This window comes from Bubalus kerabau, chromosome X, assembly GCF_029407905.1.
Source record: "Bubalus kerabau isolate K-KA32 ecotype Philippines breed swamp buffalo chromosome X, PCC_UOA_SB_1v2, whole genome shotgun sequence".
NCBI classification, from domain to species: Eukaryota; Metazoa; Chordata; class Mammalia; order Artiodactyla; family Bovidae; genus Bubalus; species Bubalus kerabau.
In genome coordinates this window covers 62,107,233-62,124,506 of record NC_073647.1, presented here as the reverse complement: position 1 = coordinate 62,124,506, position 17,274 = coordinate 62,107,233, and the positions used below count along the sequence as shown (strand labels likewise).

Genomic DNA, 17,274 nt, shown 5'->3' with positions numbered 1-17,274 from the left:
TCAAAGACTTGAGAAAATATAAAAATTAATTCATAATTAATAAAAATAGTGAATAGCTTGTTCCTAACTGCATGTGAAGTCACTCAGTCGTGTCTGACTCTTTGCAACCCCATGGACTGTAGCCTACCAGGTTCCATCCATGGGATTTTCCAGGCAAGAATACAGGACTGGCTTGCCATTTCCTTCTCCAGAGGATCTTCCTGACCCAGGGATTGAACCTGGGTCTCCCGCATTGCAGGCAGACGCTTTACCGTCTGAGCCAGTATGTTGTTGCTTTTTTTGAAATGATAACAAATGGCATTTCAAAGAAATGAGAATCATATGAGAATCATAAGAAAATTAGAATGCAACAAGGTCACCATTACCCTAATACTAAAACCAGAGAAAGACACTACAGAAAAAAAAAATGACCTGGCAACAGCTTTGATGTATATAAATAGAAAAATCCTAGACAAAATATTAGCAAAACGAATCCAACAATATATAAAAAGGACCATACACCATAATCACATAGCATTTATTTCAATGTCACAAGGATGATACATTTGCAAATCAATGTGTGATGCACCATTATAATATAACAAAAGTTAAAACTCACATAATTATCTCAGTAGATGCAGAAAAACTGTTTGACACAATTGAACATCCGTTCATGAAAACAACTCTCAACAAAGTTTAGAGGGAATGTGTCTCAAAATAATAAAGGCATCTATGAGAAACCCACAGCCAGCATCTCAGAGAGCAGTGAAAAGCTGAAAGACTTCCTGCAGAATTCAGGTACAAGACAGGATACCACTCACACCACTTCTATTTAACATAGTATTAAAAGTCCTACTAGCCACAGCAATCAAATGAAAAATATAAATAAAGTCACCCATACTGGAAGGGAAGAGATAAAACACACCCTTTGCAGATGACATGATACTTTGTATTTTAAGCTCTAAAGACCACCTAAAAACTAGTACAACTCATGAATGAATCTATTAAAGTTGAAGGGTGGAAAATTAACATACAGAAATCTGTTACATTTCTATACACTAATAATGGACTATCACAAAGAGAAAGATTTTTAAACATTCTGTTTAAATTGCATCAAAAAGAATAAAATACCTAGGAGTACACATAACCAAGGAGATGAAAACCCTGTACTCTAAAAACTGGTGAAAGAAATCAAAGGTGAATAAAGAAATAGACATCCTGTGCTCTTGGGTTGAAAGAATTAATATTGTTAAAATGTCCATACCACCCAAAGCAATGTACAGCTTTAATGCAATTTCTATCCAAATACCTATGCCATTTTTCACAAAACTAAACCAATAATCCAAAATTCCTACGGAACCACAAAAGACCTCAAATTGCTAAAGCCATCTTGAGCAAAAAACAAAGATGGAGGTATAACCTTCTCAAAATCCAGACCATACCACAAAGCTACAGTAATCAAAACAGCATAATGCTGATACAGAACACAGACATAGATCAATGACGTAGAATCAACAGTCCAGAAATAAACCCATGCACCTATGGTCAGTTAACCTATGAAAAAGGAGGCAAGGTATACAATGGAGAAAAGACAGTTTTCAGTAAGTGGTGCTGGGAAAACTGGTCATGTACTTGCAAAACAAAGATTAGAACTTTCTCTCACACCATATACAAAAATAAACTCTATAAATGTTTTAAAGACCCACGTTTAAGACCTCAAACCACGAAGCTCCTAGAAGAGAACATAAGCAGAACACTCATTGACAAAAATAGCAGTATTTTTTTTTGATGAGTCTTCTAAGGCAAAAGAAATAAAAGCAAAAATAGTTAAACGAGATGTAATTAAACTTAAAGAGTTTTTGCACAGGAAAGAAAACCATAAAAAATGAAAACCTAAGGATTGGGATAAAATATTTGCAAACAATGTGATCAACAAGGGTTTTTAATTGAAAATATATAAACAACTCATAGAACTAAGTATCAAAACAAAAAACAATTCAGTAAAAAAAATGGGCAGGAAGCCTGAATAGACATTTTTCCAGAGAAGATGTACACATGGTTAACAGGCACATGAAGAGATGGTCAACATGGCTAATAAGAGGGATGCAAATCAAAACAACCATGAGGTACCACTGCATTCCAGTCAAAATGGATATCATAATAAGATCTACAAATAACAAATGTTCGAAAGACTGTGGAGAAAAAGGAGTTCTTTCACCCTGTTGGTGGGAATGGAAATTGGAGCAGCCACTATGGAAAACCATATGGAGCTCCTTCAAAAACTAAAAATAAAACTACCATATGATCCAACAATTCACTCCTGGATATATATCCAGAACAATAACAAAAACAATGAAAAGATACATAACCCCATTGTTCATAGCAGCACTACAGTAGCAAATGTATGACAGCAACCCAAGTGTCCATCACCAGATGAATGGGTAGAATAATGTGGTGCATGCACGTGCATATGCACACACAAACGCAGAAATATTACTCAGCCATGAAAAGAATGAAATTCTGCTATTTGCTGCAATATGGATGGATCTAGGCAATATTATGTTTAGTGAAATGTCAAGTATAGAAGGACACATACTGTATGATACCACTTGCATGTGGAATCTAAAAAAAAAAATACAAATGAATGCATACACAAAATGGAAACAGACTCACAGATAAGGAAAACAAAATTTTGGTTACAAACGGGCAAGGGAAGGTACAAGGGACAAACTAGTGGAATGGGATTAAGAGATACAACTACTAAGTATAAAATAGATAAGCAACAATCATATACTCTATAGCACAGTGAATTATAAGTATCATCTTATAATAACTAACAGTGGGGTATAACCTGGAAAACTACTGGATCACTATGCCATACCCTGGAAACTAATATAATATTGCAAATTAACTATTGTTGTTGTTGTTTTGTTGATAAATCGTGTCCGACTCTTTGTGACCCTATGTATTAATCATTTACCACCAGGCTCCTCTGTCCATGGGGTTTCCCAGGTCAGGATACTGGAGTGAGTTGCCATTTCCTTTTCCAAGGGATCTTTCTGACCTAGGGATCAAACCCGCATCTTATTCTTGGCAGGCAGCTTCTTTACTGCTAAGCCACCAGAAGAGTCCAAATCAACTGTGCTTCAATTAAAAAGAAAAAGCATGCAAAATTATTTAATAAATTATTCACCCTGCTTCTATAATGAAATAATATGCTACATTTCAAAGACTTAACCAAAAACAAAACCCTAATTAATTAATAATGCTAGTTACCACCATTCTTACATGAAAGATCTTTAATTATACCAGTCTGATTTAAGATATTAATAATGCAGCTTAACTTTGATTGCATGGGAAAACTCTATGCTTTTACTTCTTCCCATCTCATTTTGTGTTACTGATGTCCTGGTTTACATGTTTTGATATTGTGAGCACTAACAAATTATTGCAACTCTTTTTTAAATAATTAAATTAATTTATTTTAATTGAAGGCTAATTACTTTACTATATTGTGGTGGTTTTTGCTGTATATTGACATGAATCAGCCACGGGTGTACATGTGTCCCCCCATCCCGAACCCCCTTCCACCTCCCTCCCCATCCCATCCTTTTTGGTTATCCCAGTGAACTAGCTTTGAGTGACCTGCTTCATACATCGAACTTGGACTGGTCATCTATTTCACATATGGTAAAATATGTGTTTCGATGCTATTCTCTAAAATCATCCCACCCTCGCCTTCTCCCACATGGTCCAAAAGTCTGTACTTTACACCCATGTCTCTTTTACTGTCTTGCATATAGGGACATTGTTACCATCTTTCTAAATTCCATGTGTATGCATTAATATACTGTATTGGTGTTTTTCTTTCTCACTTACTTTACATTGTGTAATAGGCTCCAGTTTCATCCACCTCGTTAGAATTCACTCAAATGAATTTTTTTAATAGCTGAGTAATATTCCATTGTGTATCTGTACCACAACTTTCTTGTCCATTCGTCTGCTGATGGACATCTAGGTTGCTTCCATGTCCTAGTAAACAGTCCTGCAATGAACATTGGGGTACATGTGTCTCTTTCAATTCCAGTTTCCTGGATGTGTATGCTCAGCAGTGGGACTGCTGGGTTGTATGGCAGTTCTATTTTCTGTTTTTTAAGGAATCTCTACACTGTTCTCCATAGTGGCTGTAGTAGTTTGCATTCCCACCAGCAATGGAAGAGGGTTCCTTTTTCTCCACACCCTCTCCAGCATTTACTGTAGATTTTCTGATGGGACCCATCTGGCCAGCATGAGATGGTACCTCATTGTGGTTTTGATTTGCATTTCTCTGAAAATGAGTGATGTTGAACATCTTTTCATGTGTTTGTCAGCCATCCATTTGTTTTCTTTGGAGAAATGTCTGTTTAGTTCTTTGGCCCACTTTTTTGATTGGGTTGTTTATTTTTAATACATTTCACTTTTATACAGAAGTTGAAACGTTCTGAATTTGACTATTTGCTTTACTTTTTCTTGTGAGTTACATCATTTCCAAGGTTTTTATGTTATTAATTGGTGTCTTTTTGTTTCCACTTAAAGAACTCCCTTGAGCATTTTGTTTAAGGCAGGTCTAGTGGTGAAAAACTCCCTCAGCTTTGGTTTCTCTGGGAATGTCATTATCTTTCTTTTCTTAAGAACAGCTTTTCTGAAGAGAGTATGCTTTGTTGTCAGTTGTTTTCTTTCAGCACTTTGAATATATCATCCCACTCTCTCCAGGATTGCAAGGTTTCTTTTCAGAAATCTCCTGATAGCCTTATGCTGTTCCCTTTTATGTGACAAATCGCATTTCTCTCACAAACTTAAAAATTCTCTCCTTGAAAAGGGAGACATCTTATAGTATCGGTGGTAATGTAACTTGATATTGCCACTATGGAGAACAGTATGGAGGTTCCTTAAAAAAGCTAAGCATAGAACTACCATATAATCTCACTCTTGGACATACACCCAGAGAAAACAATAATTGAAAAAGACACATGGCCCCACTGTTCATTGCAGCACTATTTGCAATACCCCGCACATAGAATCAACGTAAATCTCCATCACAGAAGAATGGATAAAGAAAACGTGGTACATATATACAAATATATACAACAGAATGTTACTCAGACACTGAAAGGAATGACATAGATACTGTCATACAGGGTGACATAATTCAAAATGAGAAAAAGAAGTATATAGTAACAATTGTGGAATCTAGAAAAAAGACATGGATCAACTTATTTGTAAAGCAGAAATAGAGACAGACATAGAGAATGGACTCATGGATACTGAGGGTGGGGTAGGGTGTGGGATGCACTGGGGGATTGGGATTGACACACACCCTACTAGGTATAAAACAACTAACTAATGAAAACCCACTGTATAGCACAGGAAACTACTCAGTGCTCTGTGGTGACCTAAATAGACAGGCAAACCAAAAAAGAGGGGATATATGTAGATGCATAGCTGACTAACTTTGCTGGATACCAAACTAACACAAACTAAAGCAACGATACTCCAAGAAAAACTGATCTTAAAAAAGTTGAAACGAAATTCTAGATTGTAAGAATTCAAAATCAGTAAAATATCAAGACAGCTAGAAAAAAAAAAAAAAAAAAAACACCAATTCTTTTCCTGTCTTTGACTTCTGAGGTTTTTATTAAAATGTGTCTTCATATAACCTACTATGAGATGATATTGTTTTGGAAATTGTTTTATGAATTTGGATGTCGATGTTGCTCCCATAAATTGAGTAGTTTTCAGCCATTATTTCCATAAATAAAAATTTCCCTTTTCTCTCTTTCTTCCTCCTTCTGTCTCCTCTTCCTCCTTCTCTTTTGCCTCCTTACCTAGGGTCCCCCATTATGGGTCCATGTAATAGTGTTCAAAAAATCTCATAGGTTTCCCCCACTCTTTTTCATTTTTTTCAAGTCTGATTAGATAATTTCAAACTAAGTCTTTTTTAGTTCATAAATTCTTTCTTCTGCTTGATGCAGTCTGCTGTTGAAGGTCTCTAGAATATTTCTACTCTCATCCATTGTATTCTTCGGCTCCAAAATATCTTTTTGGCTCCCTTTTATGATTTCTGTCTCCTTGTTGACTTTCCATTTTATTTAAGTATTGCTTTCCTGATCTCATTGAGTTGTCTTGTAGCTGTCTGAGCATCTTTAAAGCAATCATTCTGAATTTTTTGCCAGGCACTTCATGGACCTGAGTTTCTATGGGGTCAATTACTGGGATATTATCTTGTTCACTAGTGGGGTGTTGCACTTCCTAGATTTTTCCCATTGCTGGAAATCTCATGTTGGTGTCTTCACATTTTAGGAATCAATCTCCTCCACCAGTCTTTAGGAACTTTCTTCAGGAGATAAGCACATGCACCAGTCAGCCAAGCTAGGTATACTGGGGGTCTCTTAGCCTTCTTCTATGTATTCACCTGACTAACCCTTCTTGTTTATCTTGTGAAGGAAGTGTTGGGATTATATACACCATCTGTCAATTGCATAAAGCTAGCATACATGATGATAGCCTTCAATTTATTTTCCATATCTCAGTCCCCAGAAGTGTTTAAGGTACAATTGTTCACCCCATCCAGCAGAGTGGTGTCAGTTCTCTTTATATGCCTATGCATGTTCAGTAGAGGTTTGAGTGCACCTTCAGCAGGGGTGTCTATGGAATGCCAGTTCTGAAGAGAAGGGCACAAGGAGTGCTGAGGGTGCTTGTAGGCCAACTGGGGCTTCCTTGGGTGATGGGTTCTGTGATGTTTGTGAGGGACAGTCCATGAGGCAGTTAGTGGGAACAGCAGAGATTTGTTGAATTAGTGCCCAATTGGCTGTCATTCTTTCCCCAAATCATTGTTTGCTGTTGTTCAATTGGTCAGTCGTGTCCAATGTTTTGCACAACATGGACTTCAGCATGCCAGGCTTCCCTGTCCTTCACTATCCACTGGAGTTTGCTCAAAATCATGTCTATCGAGTTGATGTCATCAAACCATCTCATCCTCTGTGGCCCCCTTCTCCTCCTGCCCTCAATCTTTCATGGCATCAGGGCCTTTTTCAATGAGTTGGCTCTTTGCATAAAGTAGCAAGAGTGCTGGAGCTTCAGGGTCAGCATCAATCCTTCCAATGAATATTCAGGGTTGATTTCCTTTAGCACTGACTGGTTTGATCATCGTGCTATTCAAGGGACTCTGGAGAATATTCTGCAGCACCACAGTTCAAAAACATTAATTCTTTGGCACTCAGCCTTCTTTATGCTCCACCTCTCACATCCATACATGACTACTGGCAAAACTATAGCTTTGACTATATGGACATTTATCTGCAAAGTATAAATGTCTCTGATGTCTCTGCTTTTTAATATAATGTCTAAGTTTGTCACAGCTATTTTCCAAGGAGAAAGCATCTTTTAATTTCATGGCTGCAGTCACTGTCTGCAGTGATTTTGGAGCCAAAGTAAATAAAATCTCATACTCTTTCCATTTCCCCACCTATTTGCCATCAAGTGATGGGACCAGAGGCCATGATCTTGGTTTTCTGAATACTGAGTTTTAAGCCAACACTTTCACTCTCCTTCCTCTTCATCAAGGGGCTCTTTAGTTACTCTTCTCTTTCTGCCATTAGGGTGGTGTCATCTGCATATCTGAGGTTACTGATACTTCTTCAGCCAATCTTGATTCCAGTTTTAGTTTCATCCACCCTGGCATTTTGCATGATGTACCCTGCATATAAGTTAAATAAGCAGGGTGACCATATATATAGTCTTGAGGTACTCCTGTCCCAATTTGGAACCAGTCCGTTGCTCCATGTCTGGTTCTAACTGTTGCTTCTTGACCTGCATACAGGTTTCTCAGGAGACAGGTAAGGTGGTCTGGTATGTCATCTCTTTAAGAATTTTCCACCGTTTGTTGTGATTCATACACTCAGTGGATTTAGTATAGTCAATGAAGGAGAAGTAGATGTTTTTCTGGGATTCTCTTGCTTTTTCTATGATCCAACAGATGCTCTCAATCGGATCTCTGGTTCCTCTACCCTTTCTGAATCCAGCTTGTACATTTGGAAGTTTTCAGTTCACATACTGTTGAAGCCTGGCTTGAAGGATTTTGAGCCTTACTTTGCTAGCCTGTGAAATGAGTGCAGTTGTGGGGTAGTTTGAATATTCTTTGGCATTGCCCTTCTTTGAGATTGCAATGAAAACTGACCTTTCCCTGTCCTGTGGCCTGTGCTGAGGTTTTGTGTGTATTTTTGCTTCCCTTGTAGCTCAGTTGGTAAAGAATCTGCCTGCAGTACAGGAGACCCAGGTTCGATCCCTGGGTGGGGAAGATCCCCTGGAGAAGGAAATGGCAACCCACTCCAGTATCCTTGCCTGGAAAATCTCACGGACACAGGAGTCTGGTGGGCTGCAGTCCATGGTGTCGCAAAGAGTTGGGCATAACTGAGCGACTAACACTTACTTACTTACACTTCTTAATATTTTCTGTTTCTGTCAGGTCTATACACTTTCTGTCTCTTATTGTGCCCATGAAATAGGCCAAGCATCCAAACCAAAAACAGCCCTCATACCAATAAATTATCAAACCCACACAAGCAATGCAAGGAGACGTTTGCATATAACTAGTCCTCCAAGACTACAGTAGATATTTGTTTCTCCTAACCTCAGGCGAAGAGAATCATGAACCAAATAAAGAAGCAGAGGAATCACTCTTAGTTAAAAGACCAAGAGAATTCCCCTGAAAGAGCAAACAATGAAACAGACCTTTCAGTGTAACAGACACTGAGTTCAGAAAGCAGGTGATGAAATATTAAAGGAATTAAGAAAGGCTATTACCATAAGTGCCAATCACTGTAACAATGAATTAGAAACTATAAGGAGGAGCCAAGAAAAATTAAAAACTTCACTTGCCAAGACAAAAGCTGAGCTCAAGGCAATGAATAGCAGAATGAATAATACAGAAGAAAGAATAAGTGACCTGGAAGATATAATAATGGAAACACGTCAATCAAAAGAGCAGAGAGAAAGCCAGATTTTATTAAAAATGAAAACAATGTAAGAGACCTATGGGATAATGCAAAGCAGGCCAATCTAAGCATAACAGGAATTCCAGAAGGAGAAGGGAAAGGGATTGAAAATGTATTTGAAGAAATTATGGCTGAAAAGTCCCCAAACCTAAAGATGGAAACAGATATCAAGATATAGGAAGTGCAGAGGGTCCCAAACAAGAGGAACTCAAGCAGACTTACACCAAAACATATAATTTTTAAAAAAATGGCAAGATGTTTAAAGATAAAGTCAAGATTCTAAAGGCTGCAAGAGAAAAGCAAAGTGTTGATTAAAAGGGAACCCCCATAAGTCTATCAGTTAATTTTTCTACAGAAACACTGCAGGTCAGATGGGAAATGTCTATTAAGATCTGCCCATTTCTCTATTGGGTTTATTCCCATGGACAGAGGAGCCTGACAGGCTACAGGCCATTGGGACCTAAAGAGTCAGACACAACTGAGAAACTGGGCATGGGGACATGGCATACTCTCTCCCATTGGTGAATTCACGAAGGATATTTTATTTTTATCACATCCCATTGAAGCACTGAACCAGCAGGTAAGCATAGCAGTGGTTTGTGGGGAGGGCAGATTGTGGTAATTATACTGCTAGAAACCATCTTCCTTTGGGTTGTAATACTTGAGGTTCTGTAGGTTTGTGTGTTGTGCATTTTGTACATGAATTGTTCCATGTTGTCTTGGGTCAGGCTTGTGAGTAATGATCTGTGCACTTTCGATCTCTCCATGATGGAGGAGCTCTTCTGGGGAGTCACTGCTTTCCCTGTGTGGCCCGCTGTCAGGAAAGTCCTGCTACTCACAGACTTGGCACTTTTCCTGTGTGGCACTGGAAGAGAAATTAAACACAGACAGAGCATTTGACCCACAAATGCTACTTGCTCAGTCCTCAAAACTCAGAGAGAGCCTGGCAGGCTCTCTTTCTCACACACCCCACATCCAATGGGTCAGGAAATTCTCTCGGCTCCTCTGTCAAAGTATGTCCAGAATCCAGCCACTTCTCACCACCTCCATGACCACCACCCTGGCCAAGACATGAACATCTATCTCCTGGGCTGGACTGCCGTCCAACTGGCCCCTCTGCTTTCAGCCTGGCTGCCTTACCTGTCTGTTCTCAACACGGCAGCACAGCGCAAGTCAAATCATTTCAGTCCTCTGCTCAACACCATATAACAATGGCTTGAAGCCCACAAACATGTTAAAAAACCAGGAGTTCCTAATGATCAACAAGTACAACAACAAAGAGAGACTTTATTGCTGACCTTTGGCAAATGCCAGCAACCAACCCGCCTTCAAGAAAATCCAGCAATGAAAGGAGGGGGAAAACCCACTTATGAAAGGGTGGAGTGAGGGCCTGTGGTCTTCGTACTGTGTATCGGAAGAGTCAGTCATTTTCGAGAACCAGCATTACTTCAGAAATAACGCTGCTGAGGGAAAAGTGTAAAAGTGAGCTAGCTAACAGCTATGACAGACAGTCCCCAGGCTGCCCAACTAAGTCAGGCGCCAAAACAGGGCCAGAGCCCTTTTTCGTGAAGGTGATTCAGACACAAGCAATCTCAAGCATCATCTTGTCTCGGGACCCTTCCGGGAGAGACACCATGGATGAATAGCCACAGAGGGGCCATCACACTCACATGCATCCCCCCGCCACCGCGGGGCATCCCACAAAAACACACACATACATTCACTTAGTGAACATTTGCATCTCAGTCTCTTCCCTGTCTCACAGTTATGCTGCCAGAATCATAGGTGATCACAGGAATATTATAGAGCAACCAGCACCTCCCACTCAGGCTGCCTGGGTTGCCCCTCAATCTCCACCGCCTAGTAGGTGATGGTCCTATGAAGAAATAGTCCTTAGTATCTTTATGACCTCATGTTTGTTCATATGGTGACTTCCTGTGTCATTCTGGAATTCTGCCTTCATCATCACTATGCCACTGAGTATACGGTAAGAGCATTCTTGCCATGGTAGGGAGAAAACAGGGTGAGAAGCAAGCCAACACTTGTCCAGTAGCAAACGACATGTGCTCAGTGCTGGGTAGACTCACTACATTTCTTTGACCTCTTCACAGATACCTTGAGATGATGGCATCCACAGTCAATCCTTGCTCAAATCAGGGATGTGAGGCTCACAGAGGTGAGCTACATCTTCCAGGATTCTCAGCCAAGTTAAGTGGCTGAAGCGGGATTGTGCCCCACCTACATGAGTCTCCTTCCACAACCTAAGTATTCCTCAAGCTACTGCACTGGTTCTCTTTTAATGATGAGCTTTCAGGTCTCGGAGACAGACTTCTGTGAGCAGACCTGAGATGGTGCTTGGTGACCACGTGCTAGTCACTCTTTCTTGGGCGGGTCCAGGTGCCATGAACCAAGTGGACACATACGTCTTGAACTAGAGGAGAAATTTGCTTCGATCACAGGCTTTGCGCATTACAAATTCCTTTCGGCTGATAATGCCTGGCATAGCATAACAACTAATTAATATTTGTCAAATGAATGTGTATAATAGCAATTTGGGGTCATCGACAAAGTAACATTTGAGAATCCACACATCTTAACCATTTCTACCCATATTTATGTATTTCAGAAAAAAAAAAAAAAAACCTGTGCAGAAGAACTGTTTCATAGCCTGCTTATAAAATTAGCATGTGTTGAATCTTGCCTTTGCAAAATTAATATTTTTCATTTGTGTACAGTGAGAAATACAGCTAAGCCCCTCCCTGTTGACCAATATTAAAATGACCGCTTTCCTCATCACGGGAAGGAGGACTTTGCAAACAGTGGGTTCAGAAACAAGGAAAATTTTTCCTGGAATCCAGCAGACATAGCTTCTTCCTAGACATCTGGTGTGGGGCAGTGGGGGAAGAAAGCTCTGGATCCACTGGCATGTCTCTGGTGCTCAGCTTCGTGACAGACTTCAAGCATGGCCACTGTCTCAGAGAAAGAGAGAAGTGTGCGGGTGCATGGGCATGTGTTAATAGTCCACATTATAAGCATTTATAACTAGCTTATAACTAAGCTTTTACAGATACACATATTCTAACTCATTTTGGCAAATGCTCTGCCTCCCAAACTGAATCCTACTCTACTCTGGATTCCACTGTATTACATATCATCAATGTTTGCTCCTTGGTCTTAGTCTTAATATGCTTTTTAATGATTTTTTTTCATATTGGTGTTTGAATGATTTCTTTAAATTAGAGCAGGAATAGAAGTCTTTGTACCCTCCCCACCAAACAAGGGAACAATACCCATGGGGTGACCAGCGTTATGGAGCATCCTTAGTGGTGGAGGCCAAAGAACCCATTGCAGCACAGCTTGGGCGTCAGGGTAGGTCCAGGACCCAAGTCCCAGCTCTTCAGCTTCCTAGAAGAATCACTGGATTTGATATTTTCCGATGTAAGATACAGTTTTCTAACTATCACGTGATGATAGTTACAGCAGTATACACTTCCACCAACAGCGTATGAGAGCCTAATTGCCTATAGCATGCTTCAACCATTCAAAGGCATTCTTATATTTTGACCTGGACATTCCCCTGTTTCAATTTATCATAAAAAATGTTTCCTGCCTAAACATATACACACAGCCACACAGCTGTGCTTTACAGGCTCTTTGGCACAGAAGTACGATGGGACCAGAGAGTGGCTGCTGCAGCCACGGGAGGGGTAGAAATGGTTGTCCGTGGAATCAAACATAGGTGGAAAAGAAGGGACGTGAGTACCGGGCATATGGAGTGGAAAGGCCAAGAGATGGATGTATGGGTCAGAAAGAGGAGGGTGAGCACTGGGAAGACAATGAAACACAAATAAAAAAGCCTCTGAGACTGAATTCATCCTGGATATACACACCCTCTAGAAACCTTCCTTTCTTTCCATGTGTAGCTGGTCTGCCTCTGTTATTTCACCTTTAACTTGAACACCAGGAAAACAGTTCCCACACGGTCTGAGCAAGGAGAGGCAATACAGTGGAGCAGCGTGCAATGGTATGTCTCTTGCCAGAACGCTGGAGTTCAGGGCATCTTGGTCACAGACCTTACACCCACCACTGCCCCACCAGACTTTGTCAGTCCCATCCCAGTGCTCATTTCAGTATGAACACAGAATCACCCCTTACTGATTATGGGCAAAGGGTGTGAGGTCAGATTGATGAGGGTTTCAATCCTGGTGCTAAATCCTATGATCCAATCCAAGCAACTTTTACCTTGCAGTGGCTCAGTTCCTGCCCGCCACCAAGCTGAAGACAGTGATAGTTCTTATTTCATAAGGTAATGGTGACCATTAAGTCAGTATATGGAAATACGTGGAAAGCCCCTGAAGCCCCCAGAGTGCCTGTGAACTAACGAGCACTACAAATAAGTTAGCTGTTACTAAATCAGATACTCATTACCATATCTGGTGTTTACTAAGGAATGAATGTGTGTTAGTAGCATTTGATGTTACAAAAAGGAAAACAGATGGTTGTATGGGGGCAGATGCTGTGGCAGCTAATAGTGTACAAAAGTCTCAGTTGTAACACAGGGCAGTCCCAGAGGGAAACAATGTGACAAACTGTTTAAGGGAACCAAAATGAAAACTTCAGAGCCTGAAACAGGCATATGGAAGAGTCAAGTGTGTGTGTGTTGGGGGTGGGTGGGAGCTGCACAAACTCTGTGCAAAAAAAGAAAAAGTATCATTATTCAAGACATACTTTGGGCTTAAGAGGTAGATTACAAAAAGCAGGACAGAATATTCCTGACACCATATGATATAATGGGAGAAAAATTCAAGCTATAATGCTATATATTACAATAGGGTTCCTCAGAAACAATATAGTAATGAATTTTCATGTTTTTATGGTTCCTCAGACATAATTAATGTTTATGTTTTATGTGTAAATACAAAGATTAAAAAGTCAAGGTAAAGGAACACATGAGAATGTCAATTCTGTTTATAAATGGCTGGTTGGAACACATGATAGTTACTCATTCACATCTATTAATACATTTGTATGAATGTGAGCCTTGGACCATATAGAAGCCTGAGCATCTGAAGAATTGCTGCTTTTAAATGTGGTGCTGGAGAAGACTGTTGAGAGTCCCTTGGACAGCCAGGAGCTCAAGCCAGTCCATCCTATAGGAAATCAACCCTGAATATTCACTGGTGGACTGACACTGAAGCTGAAGCTCCAATACTTTGGCCACCTGATGGGAAGAGCCGACTCATTGGAAAAAGACCCTGATGTCGGGAAAGTTTGAAGGCAGGAGGATAAGGGGACGACAGAAGGAAGGAAGAGGGAACTAGCAGAATGAAGTAATAGGATCTCTACTATGGAGTTGATCCTTGAACAGCAGAGTTTGAACTGCATGAGCTGCTTATATGTGCATTTTCCCTCCAATAAATACATAAGAAATACATGGGTGAAACATCATGTACAAGACAGGTACTGGAGTGGATGGTCATTCCTTACACAGGCATGGAGTGAGTGATATCTGATATAAAATTAATCACATGTCAGCTTTCTTACTATTCTTTAACTTTGCTCTCAAAGAATTACATGCTCATACAGTATGTTTCTCCCTCCCTCCCTTCCTCTCTCTCTCTCTCTCTGCTGTTTCTCTGTCTCTCATAATTGGAGAAACGATCAGCCTATCATCACCACAGGTCTGTGTATGTTTTAACAAAACAATGTTTCCATTGTGGTACTATGTACATGACTGTGACACTCTATGACATAAAAGTTTTATAATGACTCATTCATTAGTTTATAGGCTAGGCTACCATGAAGAAATGGTATCCATCACACTAGACAACCATAAAGCAATCATATTGCTGCTTCTTTGATATCAATGCATGAATCCTCATACCTGTAAATCAAACATGAATTTCTTTTTCACGTGATCTTCCTATTTTTGAGGGCTTCCCTGTAGCTCAGTTGGTAAAGAATCTGCCTACAATGAGGGAGACCCCAGTTCGATCCCTGGTTGAAGATGACCCCTGGAGAAGGAAACGGCTACCCACAGCAATATTCTTGCCTGAGTGTATTCCATGGACGGGGGAGCCTGGTGGCTACAGTCCACGGGGCCACAAAGAGTTGGACACAACTGAGCAACTAGCAGTTTCACTTCTACTTCTGATGTCCACTGTTAGTAGTAGGTATAAAATCTATGTGTACTGTATCATAGAAGAGGGTATTGATGCAGGTACTGAAAGACTGATGATTCATTTTGTAAACAGAAGATGTAAACTTTAGGTATTGATAAATACAGTACAGTAACATAGAGTGTATTTTCTCTTCCTTATGCTATTCTAATAACATCATCTTTTCTCCGGCTTCTTTATTGCAATAATATATTATATAACACATATAACCCAGAAAATATGTGTTAATCCATGCTTTATGTTATGGAGAAGGCTTCCAGTAAACAGTAAGCTATTAGTAGTTACGTTTTGGGGGAATCAAAAGTTATCTACAAAGTTTCAACTGTGCAGGGGGTTGGCACCACCAAGCCCTATGTTGTTCCAGGGTCAAGAGTGTGTGTGTATATATATATATATATATATATATATATATATATATATATATAAATATATATATTATAGATTTATGTATTTTATTAAGAGAATAACATACAATGATGTAGAAAAGGGTACAGAAGAACATCGACTGGAAGACATACCTGCCTAGATTCAAATCCTGTTCTGTCCCTTACTATGTGATTTTACGGAGGTACTCAACCTCTCAGAGTTTCCGCTGCATCATGCAGTAGTCAGTGTGGCTGTGTGCCAAGTGTTTCTATTTCTCTCCTATTCTAAGCTTGTGGCAGAACTGCACTTCTTGCTTTATCCCCTTTGTCTGGGCGGGGCCATAAATGTGACTAGTTTTCCTTCTTGGTTTGAGTGATATGTGTTACTTCTGGGCAACATCATGTGACTGTTGGCTTGAGATCTTCCTCACAGCCCCAGGGCCCTCTTTCCTTCAGGCACAGTGATCTGACAACTTTCTAGATGGTGACAGCTCTGTCGGTTTCAGTCTCCAAGTCATTCCACTGAAAGTACATCAGAGCTCTGATCCACCATCCTGTGATGGCCATGCATGAGTCATGGGCATGTACCGGGGAGTGAGGGATAAGCCACGGAGGTTTGGAGAATGTTTATGACCTCAGCATAGCCCAGCCTCTCCTGACTCATGTATCTCATCTGTCAACTGAAATAGCACCCTTTCAGGATTTTTCTGAGGGTTAAATGACTTAATGTACAAGACGAGGTTATCACAGAGCTTGACCCATAATAGGCACTCAAAACAGGGAAGCTGAAGTTATTAAAGGATAATAGCAAAAGAGTTTTGGAAAAGTATGGGATATTTGTATTAAACGGCAGGTATTCAGTCTGCTCATCCTGAGGGGCCAGTTGTTTCTTGTTTTCCAGAAGAGGGCACTACATTTCTTGCTATAGATAAGACTGCTGAATGATTTGCATTTCTGCACTTATCTTTGCTATCATGTTATCAGACATATGCTCAGAAAGAGAGGCTATCTCTGAAGACTAAACAACAACAACAAAACTGTAAAGATTTCAGCAAGAGAGAGACTGGCTGATGAGACAAGACAAAATGAATTTCATAGCAGTAAGTAATTTCTGAAAGAGAAGAACAGATCATAATGATTATAAACATACATTCCATTGCTCTTAATAAACAAAAGGCACAAAGTTTTAAAGTGGTGGGAAATTCGGTTTGGACAGGTATTCACAGAATATTTCCTGTGCACACTAGTTCTTCAGATGCTCTTTGGAAAGCTGTTTCCTTCCCACACAGGTTGGGGAAACTCTCCCTGCCTAAGAAACATCTTACAGCATGGAAATTCATTTACCTTTAGTCTTGTATGTTCTACACTTCACTAGAGTAGAGTACATTTGTGTTGTTGCTGGTTTTTGGTCCTCGGCTTTTGCAAAACAAGCTTGGAAATGCTGAAATTGAGGGAAAAATAAAGCGGATTATTTAAGCTACATGTAAGGTAAACTATCACAAGTGATGATATTGAGCCATGAATCAAGAAGTATTTACTCCCATAAAAGTAAACACAATCTTGTTATCTTCTCAACTTTACTCCTTCTATACCATTTTCATGATGGCCCAGAGTCCTGCTGCTTAGAGATGACTTCCAAGTCCATGTACCCCAGCCAGCCAGTCCACAGCTACCCCCACCCACCCAGCCAGGACATTCTTCTCCTCCGTTTCACTCTTC

The 17,274-nt window shown here is 40.0% G+C and overlaps 1 protein-coding gene and 1 long non-coding RNA gene across 5 annotated transcripts in view; one reads left to right on the top strand and one right to left on the bottom strand.

Moving 5' to 3' along the window:
* The window catches only part of LOC129640386 (melanoma antigen preferentially expressed in tumors-like), a 50,886-nt gene extending 35,504 nt beyond the window's left edge, over nt 1-15,382 (top strand). The window contains exon 4 of the transcript XR_008708774.1: nt 14,946-15,382. The gene's annotated coding sequence lies outside the window, so the exon portion shown is untranslated. The remainder of the gene's footprint in view (nt 1-14,945) is intronic.
* The window catches only part of LOC129640389 (uncharacterized), a 33,788-nt gene continuing 26,047 nt past the window's right edge, over nt 9,534-17,274 (bottom strand). For 3 of the 4 annotated variants that reach the window (XR_008708778.1, XR_008708776.1, XR_008708777.1), the window contains 2 exons: nt 16,900-16,996; nt 10,527-11,980 (listed from right to left, as the gene is read on the bottom strand). This is a non-coding gene — a long non-coding RNA (uncharacterized LOC129640389). Of the gene's footprint in view, nt 9,877-10,526; nt 11,981-16,899; nt 16,997-17,274 lie in introns of those variants that run through there. The other variant, XR_008708775.1, reaches the window with a different exon arrangement.